This window comes from Nicotiana tomentosiformis, chromosome 5, assembly GCF_000390325.3.
Source record: "Nicotiana tomentosiformis chromosome 5, ASM39032v3, whole genome shotgun sequence".
NCBI lineage: Eukaryota > Viridiplantae > Streptophyta > Magnoliopsida > Solanales > Solanaceae > Nicotiana > Nicotiana tomentosiformis.
The window spans coordinates 55,025,029-55,035,296 of NC_090816.1; the positions used below are offsets into that span (position 1 = coordinate 55,025,029).

A 10,268-nucleotide genomic window follows, 5' to 3' on the forward strand; every position below is an offset into this window, starting at 1 on the left:
TTCCGCTTTCATTTCCGTTGAATTCAATGTTCTTTTATTAATTCTTAAGTGATTTTGATGTCATAATCTATAGGAAAGTGAGAAAGGAGGGAAGAAAGAGAGACAGGTAAATGAAAGGGAAATGGAAAGGAAACACAAATCGTAAAATTCGTTTTTAAAAAAAAAGATATATAGAATTTGACTGCGTGGATTTGCGGCGGATGGATGGATAGAGTCTTATGCTTTTCAATATCATAATTATTTTCCATAAATATTTTTCGAAAATAAAGAGAAAATGATAAAATCAGTAAACTTCAATTCACTAATGAGAGGGAAAAAGAAAATACTTATAAACGCAAATCAACTATACAGAAGAGATATAATTTCATTAATTCTTCTCTTTCTTTACAAGCCTTTTAAAGAAAAACAGAAAATAGTTTCACCTATATTAACCTATTAGAGTTTGAAGAATTAAAAAAAAATTAATTTATATATTTTAATGATATTTTTTATTACAGCACGAAGCGCGAATAAATTAACTAGTGTATTAAATATAATTAGTTGTATAATGACAAATCGAAAGTGACACATGAACAAGTTAAACATTCTTTTTGGCTCTCATGTGCTTTCAAGAGAGTGCGTACATTTTCTGTGCCTTGACAGCTTTTAAGGGGTGCTAAATACACTCTGAACGATAGTACTATGGCTCTAAAGTTTAAGTGTGTAATTAAATTTTCGGGACAAGTTTAAAGGACAATCTATATATTTTCCCTAAAATACTTGATGAAAAATAAACTCCTACTTCTCATGAAATGATATAAAATAGCAAAAAGGATAAATTTTTAAACTAAAAAGAATATTCTCCGGTGCTACATTAGCTAAAAATGTAATCAAAGCGTACACGCCAATTGTTGAAGATGATTTTTTCAACATAAAATGAGGCGTGATTAGGTACCCACCAAACCTACCTAATGATTAATGTGATAATACAATCGAGAGTTGTAGCGGGGATGAAAGGGTTTCTTTCCTTTACTCAAAGATCTCGGGTACGGATCGTAAAAATAGCAAAATCCTTGGTAAGGTTTTTGTTTTTTGTTGCTTTAATAATTTTAGACAGTGTGAATTCAAATTAATTGAAGCCTCACAGCAAGAATAGAACATTGATGACAAATCAAAAAGAAAAAGATTAGTTTGATAACACTTTATTCATTATAATAAATTGCATACAATTGAATCATTAGGAAAAAGGACAAAATTTGAAGCAAAGAAAAATCCAAATCTAAGGAGAGGACAACAATCATAGAGTAATCTTCAATCTCGTGGAAGTTCTTTTCATATTGGTTATACACTTATATGATACATCTGTTGCAGCCGCAGCTCATAAAGAAAAGGAACGAAATAATTGAATTGCATTTAAAGGTGCGGCAACTTATGGACAGAACTCAAAACACGTATCGTACAATTTGACCATTCTTTGGAGGTAAGTCATCATATTCAACCGATAAAGATTGTAATACTCTCTATCCATCCATGTACATCTATTTATCTATTCGTGGAAAAAAGATGCATGATACCTAGATTAATAGCATGGTGACAGGTGACATTTATAGTCAATAAAGAAATATGGAAAGACATGGATGAAATACCCAAAATATTTTATCAAAAAAGTTATTGTATCTAATAGCTTGAAAAGAAGAAATATAGGTACGAGATGCATGAATATTAAATATTATAAAAGTAAAAGATTCATGAATCAGTTATAAATATAGAAAGGGAATCGACATTAACCCTGATTATGCTCGATCACCTATTATTACCATAACCGTTACGAGTAGATTTAGTCACGGGCAATTAATATTAGTAACGGTTAAGAATTAAGTAAGGGAACCGTTACAATTGTGTATCCTTATATAAAGACCCTTACCTCATTTTGTAGGATTATCTAAATATTTTTATATATGCAATCAGTCTTTTACTTTTATTTGATTGAAGATTTCGATCCGCAATTTTGGGAGAGATCAACGATCAATAATAAGCTCTCTTTCCTTTATCTATCATTTTAATTGTTTATTTTATTCTCGCATTTTTTGAAAAGTGAAGTAAATTTGGTTATCAATAACCCAATTTTTCTTAATATTGGCTTTGACCACAATAACTATTTTTATGTTAAATAATTTATCCATCTATTTATTTATACTATATTAAAGTAGTACAAAAGTTCTTAACAAAATATCGTTTTCCCTATTTTACCATTTTAAAAATAAAATTCAGACTAGGTAACATAATTATTTGATTATTTTTTTAATATCTAGGAGTTGAAATTCATTAAAATTTAATTATTAAATATGTTCTTATTTAGACTATGTACCTAAAATTTAGGACGTTAAAATCGATTAAAATTTTGCCTTAAATAAATATTTAAAAATTTAATTATTTGGAATTTGTCACGATCCAAATCGATGGGCCCCGACGGGCACCCGGTACCTTACTCAATCGAGTACCAACGTAACGTATCTTTCTTACTACATCATCATATACACGTGACATACGGGCCTAATAGGCCAACACGATCATTTATAAACTCAAAACATAGGCTGACAAAGCCGTACAATGCTTCACGTACACGACATATATCTACAAGCCTCTAAGAGTACATAAATGTTATAAAGGTCGGGACAGAGCCCTACCATACCAAACCATACACATCTAAATCATACTGACCAAACAAGCAACTCCGGAGCAAATGGAGTACAACAATATCTTTTGCTGAGCTGATCGCCTACTTAGAGGACTCTCGACCTGTCTATCGAGACCTGCAGGCATGAAACGCAGTGTCCCCAGGCAAAAGGCACGTCAGCACAAATAATGTACCGAGTATGTAAGGAGTGAAAATCAATAAATAATAGACATGAGAGAAACATGGAATAAAAGACTCGACATGTACGTCTGCATAGCTACGTGAATCATTTCATATTTATAACTTCATGCATATGCATATAAATGTCATACCATGCATATGTATATGTGTTCATAACATCATCAAGCCTCTTAGGGCATCCCATCATATCATTTCGACCACTGTTAGCAAATCATCAACGTATACCAGCTGATCAGGTGGTGGTGCATATATAACGCCATAACCTTTTTCCATATCCCATATACATATAATATACATATATACGCGTATATAACGCCATCTGGTCATGGGTCAATGTATATGTATAAATACATGAAATGCATAAGAAATACGTTAATAATATTTTCTCGGAATGTCATAAAAATAATATGCCTTAAGAAATACGTTAATAAAATTTTATCGGAATGTCATAAAAATTATATGTCTGTCGGATAAATTTTATCAAATATGTATTTTTCTGAGACTCATGAATAGAAGATATAATAATAATTCACATGGGGAATCAAGAATATAGATACACCTAATATTTCTATGAATAGAGTCATTTATAGAAACTGTGTGTTTGCTCGTTTCTTTCAGTATCATTTATGTCATACCAAAAAGAAAGAAGGGATAGCCTTAACATACCTGGAGTAGATTCTCTCGACAATCCCTCTAACACACGTCAATTGCGACAAAACACGTAACGGCGGATCGAGGTAGGGAAAAATTCGTATGATATCCTTGAGAAAAATTGTACAGTGCTCTCTTAGAATTGCATCTCGACCAATCCGGATTTGCGCTTCTTTTTCCTTTCCATGCTTGTAAACTCAACATAGTGTACTTTTAGAGATACTATTCAAATAGAAGTTAAGTTTCTTACAACAAGCTGGACAAAGAAGTTGGCTTTTAGGCAAAGTATCATCCGTTGCTTAGCAAACATAAGACCATTATGAAAATCTTACTTAAAAGATGTATGATAATCTTCTTATCTATGAGGTTTTGTGGGGCCCCATTTTGGGGATGACTTTCGGCCAAAAGTCCCATAATTAAGCCACCTAGATACTAATTTACCTAGTCACTATAAGGATTGTCTAGCAATCCAACTTGCTGCCACGTTTTGCACTTAAACTTATCCAAACTTTCACCACTTTTTCTTAATCAACTGATTAATCCCCCACTAATCCAATAATTAATTAATTACCCATATAATTAAAAATTATCTCAAATTACTTCAAATATTACTCACTTGACACACTTTATATACCCTACTATCATGGTCATATGGTATATTGTATGGTACTAATCCAAAAATATTGGGTATTGTAGCTCGAACCGTATTTTATTCCAAATCGGCAACCTTTGACGAAATTCATTTTCTTTAATTTTTTTACTCTCTCATCTTCACGAATTCACTCATCACTTGTTTGAAATAGCATAATGCTTATAAGCTCAAAATAATCCCATTCCCGAACTTACAACGATTAACTTACGATGAAACTTTAAAGTACGAAAATACGGGATGTAATATCTCATTTTCGAGCTTTCATCAATTTACTCATGGCATACTTTTATGTACGAAAACGTGGGGTGTAACATTATTCCCTCCTTTGGAACATTCGTCCTCGAATGTTGACTGATGCATTTATCATTCTCATAACCCATAGCTTTTGAAAATACTTTAATACTCTTTTTGCCATTTAGGCAACTGTTCTTTGAATAAATCCAAAGGCCAGGGCATTCCCCCCTTTAGGCCTCTTTCTCTCACCACAGTCTGTGGTCGGAATTCTTCCAATCTCGTAACTCTGCTATCTTCTGTCATGCAGCCTGTACGACATTTTTCTTGTATGTGCGCCTATGCGACCCTTTTCTCCTCTTTCCTCCAGTTTTTAGCCAATCTCTAGGCCTCACTTTGTAAGCATATACAGAGCTTGATAAGATGTCCCTCTGGGCATCTATAAGTGCACTGAAGTTCTTTGCTCGGTACTTTGTTGAATTTACAAATATTGTTATATCTTATTTCATAAACCTGATTATCCATTCATATGACTTTACTGCATCTAGGTGGGTCATACTATACCATAACTCTTACTTTGATTTATCGTTATTGAGGTCTGCTACCAAATTCCAGCTTACTCTTGTTGCTTATCCCATATGTATAAATCTAGGTCTTTTAATGCTTCCTCATTACTGTTCATCTTAAGAATGACGACCTAATTCTCATCTCATACTTTGTGACTTTTGTCCATCCATTGTTGATTCACCTCGATATTGATCTACAATATACCACTGATAACATGAAACCTCTTATGTAATCACTAGGGCTCACATTGCATTGAGGATCATTTGAAGTGATTTTCCTGACCCATCTGGGGGCGATACCGTACTTCCATACCCGTATTTCATAGCATCCCAACGTGATTCATCTTATGGGTGGGGGTATTCTAATCCCGTGCCATCCATGAAATCAAATCATTACTCAATCGAAGGCCCAAACGTCATCCTTTATCTTTCACAATTACACCCTCATTCTACTATCAGGGCAGCATTCCATCTCTTCTAAATGCTATTAGTCTTAGACTCCTTTGAGTTCATTCAGGCTATACGGAACTTTCTATAACTTAGACAAACCATCAGCTCTCTTGTTTTCATGGGCTTAATCCCAAGGACTTATCTGTTCTCATCACCTTCTCACTAGCCCTTTCTCATTCTTACTCTTGTCATAAAACTTTGTCGCTTTACTATACTTTAGCTTGGGACCTATACACTATTTGCAGCCTTCCTTCAACTTGCTTGCACCATAGATTTCCTTATGTTATTCTGGAACAACAAGCGAGATATCACATCGTCTCTAGCTCTTCTTTACTCTCTTGACTAGATCTCTCGTTACTTAGAAACCATAGGCTGGAAGGTACGCCACTGACGACGCTGCTATCATTCTTGGATATTGAATCCTAGTGCTTCTAGCCTTCTATCTGAAGCATGGACTATTCACAATCTTCTGCCTTTGAGTATATTGTACGTTGTTCACATTTACCTTACTTACCTTAAAATCTCGCATCACATCTTTTATTTCTTTCATAACCTACCTTCCATATAGGTATTATTTACATCCACAACTTGAAACTCCATTATAATACTTGCACCTCTGGTGCATACACAATCCGGTGGGAGCTTCATATTGACTTCTTATAAGGCTGGTACTTTTCTGACTGGCTTTATGATGGAGCCGTTATAGAATATGGCTAATGTACTATCTCTCGTGTATTTAAGAGTGATCCTGCAATGTTCTCAATCACGAGGTCTAAAATTTTCTTGGTCCAATAATCAGACTCATGATTTACTGAGTTGATGTAACTCTTTATTTTCTCTTCCTTCTGATCAGCCTTCATGTAGGCTTAAACTATCTTCCGATATGCGGCTCCTGGGATTACTTATTACTTTAGCCTTTCATGGGCGCTATGGACTATCCATGACACAATCTTCTAACAATTCAATCCTTTGTCTATGCCCTGGGCTCAATTCTTTCTTTTACTTATACCGGACTCTTCTACGGCTGTATGATTGTCATATATATGCTGCAAGGATAATACTCCGAAATCTTACGTGCATTCATAACGTAACTCACTCTGGATCACTGATCAAATAATTCCTTTCGTTCCTTCTCTATTTTCTTTAAATGTAAGCAATTATTTTTCCTGGTCGTTTTGTCACTTGTTGCATGTATACTTGGCTTATCTTAGTTCCCACGCATGCCAAATTTTTGTGCAACTCATATGATCTCGAATATTACTTTTGACTTTTCTTCCCGTTCCTTAGCCACGGTAGGTACCACTTCCTTAAGGAGAGCATACAATGTTGTTGTGAGATTGTTGTTACAAGACTATTTCCTCCTTAGGTTACTAAGCTTAGGTTGAAGCCTTCTTCCTTACTTCCTCAGCTACTCTTTCATTGTAGTATTTAGGGAGGATCCTCGGATTCTTGTAAAGCTGTGAGCTTATCACATCGTATACTCGATAGAATTTTTGATGTCCTTCCTCGCCTATAATTACCCGTAGTTACTTACCTCCACACCCTTGTACTTGTAGGGTTGCTTGTGAACTGATATTCTGAACTACCTCAACCTTCTTCAGATCCACTTTAATCCCCTTACTGGACACCACGTGGCCCAAGAATGCCACCAAATCTAGCCAAAAACTCGCACTTGGAGAATTTAGCATATAACTTCTTCTCTCTCAAAGTCTGGAGCACAATCCTCAGATGCCACTCATGATCCTCTTAGCTGCGAGAATACACTAATATATCATCAATGAAAACTATGACAAAGGAATCAAGATAGGGCTAAAATACGATGTTCATCAAGTGCATAAAAGTTGTTGGGGCATTGGTCAACCTAAAAGACATCACCAGAAACTCATAGTGACCATAACGGATCCTGAAAGCCGTCTTCAGAATATCTGAAGCCTGGATCTTCAATGGATGGTACCTCGATCTCAAATCAATCTTTGACAATACCCTAGCTCCCTGAAGCTGATCAAACAAATCATCAATGTGTGGTAATGGGTACTTGTTCTTGATAGTAACCTTGTTCAACTACCTATAGTCAATGCACATCCTCATAGAATCATCTTTCTTCTTCACAAATAGTACTGGTGCACCCCAAGGTGAAATACTAGGACGGATGAAACCCTTAGAAAGCAACTCCTGTAATTGTTCCTTCAACTCCATTGGTGACATGCGATACAAAAATCAATATCCTTGTCGTGTGGCATACCTGGCAGGTCTACAAGAGCCACATTTGGGAACTCCCTCACTACCGGAACTAACTCAATGGTAGGAGTATCAGCACAAACATCCCTCATGAAGGCCAAATACGACAAACACCCCTTCTCAACTATCCGTTGAGCCTTTGAATATGAAATCGCTCTACTGGGAACATGATCCAGGGAGCCTCTCCACTCCAACCTTGGCAACCCCGACATAGCCAATGTCACGATCTTAGCATGATAATTAACAATAGCATGATATGGTGACAACCTATCCATTCCTAAAATCACGTCAAAATCTACTGTGCAGAGTAATAAGAGATCAACTCTCGTCTCATAACCCCAAATGGTGACCACACACGACCGATATGCACAATCCACCATAATAGAATCACCCACAAGTGTAGATACATGAACAAACATATCTAAAGAATCATGAGGCATATCCAAATAATGAGAAAAATAAGATGACACATAAGAGTAAGTGGAACCAGGGTGAAATAACTGAAGCAACTGCCTCTGGTCTGGCAGTAAATGCATAGCAGCGAGCCTGACCACCGCCTGACCGACCTCCCCCTCTAGGACGACCTCAAACAGACTGAGCCCCACCCCTAGCTGGTTGTACGAGTGTTGTAGCTGCTAGTGCTGAGATCATAGGTTGTGAGCTCTACTATGGAACCCTACATAGAAGTTTGGGAAATCCCTCTTGAGATGACTCAAGTCTCCACACTCATAACAACCCCTCCTCTGAGGCTGCTGACCCTGATAACCCAAATAACTGCCTATAGAACCCTGAGCAGATGGAGCACGGTAAGAACTCTGTGCCGACAACGCACTGAATGATGACTGAACTGGGCGAGCACTATATGAACTGTTGCTAACTGATGAACCACGAGGAATCTGACGAGCTACCTAAGCGAGCCTTAAAGGGCGACCTCTGCTGTAATGTGACTGGCCTCCAAATGAGGCACTGCTAAAATGTCATGACCCAAAATCCCACCTTAAGGATCGTGATGATACTTAGTCCCTAGGAATATGTAAGCCTAACACATGTTGAGTTAATAATAGATTTAAATCATTTAATCGTCAAATAGAACTGGCAAATGATATAACATAACTAAAAGCGATCAATAGTTATACATATCCCAAAACCGGTAGTACGGAGTCATAAGCTACTGAGAGTATTAGAATATCAAATACATCACTTTTTGTGAGTAAAAATAAACAGAATGAAGTAAAACTCCTAAAGGTGACACCGAGGCCTGCAAAAACAATTGAAGGTATACCTTGAAGTCTCCATAGTGGATCTCCAACAGCTAACTAATGACCGGCACGCTCCGCGGTACCTGGATCTGCACAAAAATATATAGTAGCATAGCATGAGTACAACATATTGATACCCAGTAAGTATCAAGACTGGGTAGGCCAGAACAACCTAACCCTGAAACTACATGTGCCGGTATAGGAGTGATTGAGGGGTAAATCCTCATGTTAATGTAATGAGACTATTTCCCCTTATATGGGATGAGATTGGTGTGTTGAGATGTTTCCCCTTAAATGGGATGACATTATTGCTAGCAAGATGTGAAGTGATGTCGACCCACACGGCACTGTGGTGAGACGGCTTAGCCGATCGGGCTGAGATCGGACGCCATGCCACGCACATGGTGGTATTGTGAGTGTATGTCTCGGGTGAGACGGCTTAGCCGATCGGGCTAAGATCGGACTCCGTGTGACACGGTGGTGTATCGGTGCTAAAGATCTCCCAACATAAATTACTGAAACCTACTTGAAATTGACCTTTCCCCTAACTTGACACCTTGATATTGTTTGAGTCTCTTATTGATTTCATGTTTTACTCTCCATTTACTGTTGCTAGTTCTATTGACCTGTTTATATGTTTTACTCTCCTCGGCTGACTTGGTGAGCCCAACTTCATTTCGGGGTCCTGTATCTCTTATCCTTTGTACATAGCATTTTGAGATATAGCTGGAGTCTTATTGCCGGCACTGTTATAGCACTATTTTGTTCCTATTAGAGGCTCTGTAGACATAGTGTGGGTTGTATCTATTCTTGGGAAGGTTAAACTAAAAATGTTGTAATCGTATCATCTTTTCCACTTTAACTATGATTGTACAAGGTACTGTTTTGGAGACTTGTTAATGATGTATCTAATGGAAATGAACTAGTGTTTTCACATGACCTCTTACTGTCTAATTAATAAAATGTATTCTTCTCTTTATTTATGGGAGAGTTGGGTAGACGACACTGTGTAGGCTTGCTCGACCAGGGGTAACTCTATTGAGCATCGGTCGCGCTCCCCGAGGTCGGGACGTGACACATCTTTCAGCATAAGCTTACTCGGAATAGTAAAATTTATAAGGAATAACTCGGAACATGGGAACTAGGAACTTGGGCCAACCACACTTGAAACTTACGGGGACATTATGGAATCTGATTCTAAAAGAGAAGTTTAGCCACGGTATATTGGGCCGTACAAAATTCTTCGACGAATTGGACAGGTTGCTTACGAGTTAGAATTGCCATCTGAATTGGAATTTGTCCACCCGGTATTCCATGTATCTATGTTGAGGAAATGTATTGGAGACCCTTCTCGGGTCATCCCT

General features: G+C 37.1%; 1 long non-coding RNA gene across 1 annotated transcript; it reads right to left on the reverse strand.

Annotated features, from left to right (window-relative positions):
* Nucleotides 1-2,490: 2,490 nt before the first annotated feature.
* LOC138891793 (uncharacterized) lies at nucleotides 2,491-3,886 on the reverse strand. Its single transcript, XR_011408120.1, has 2 exons — nucleotides 3,524-3,886; nucleotides 2,491-2,792 (listed from the first exon to the last, which is right to left on the reverse strand). It is a non-coding gene; the product is annotated as an uncharacterized lncRNA (long non-coding RNA).
* Between the last annotated feature and the right edge of the window lie 6,382 nt (nucleotides 3,887-10,268).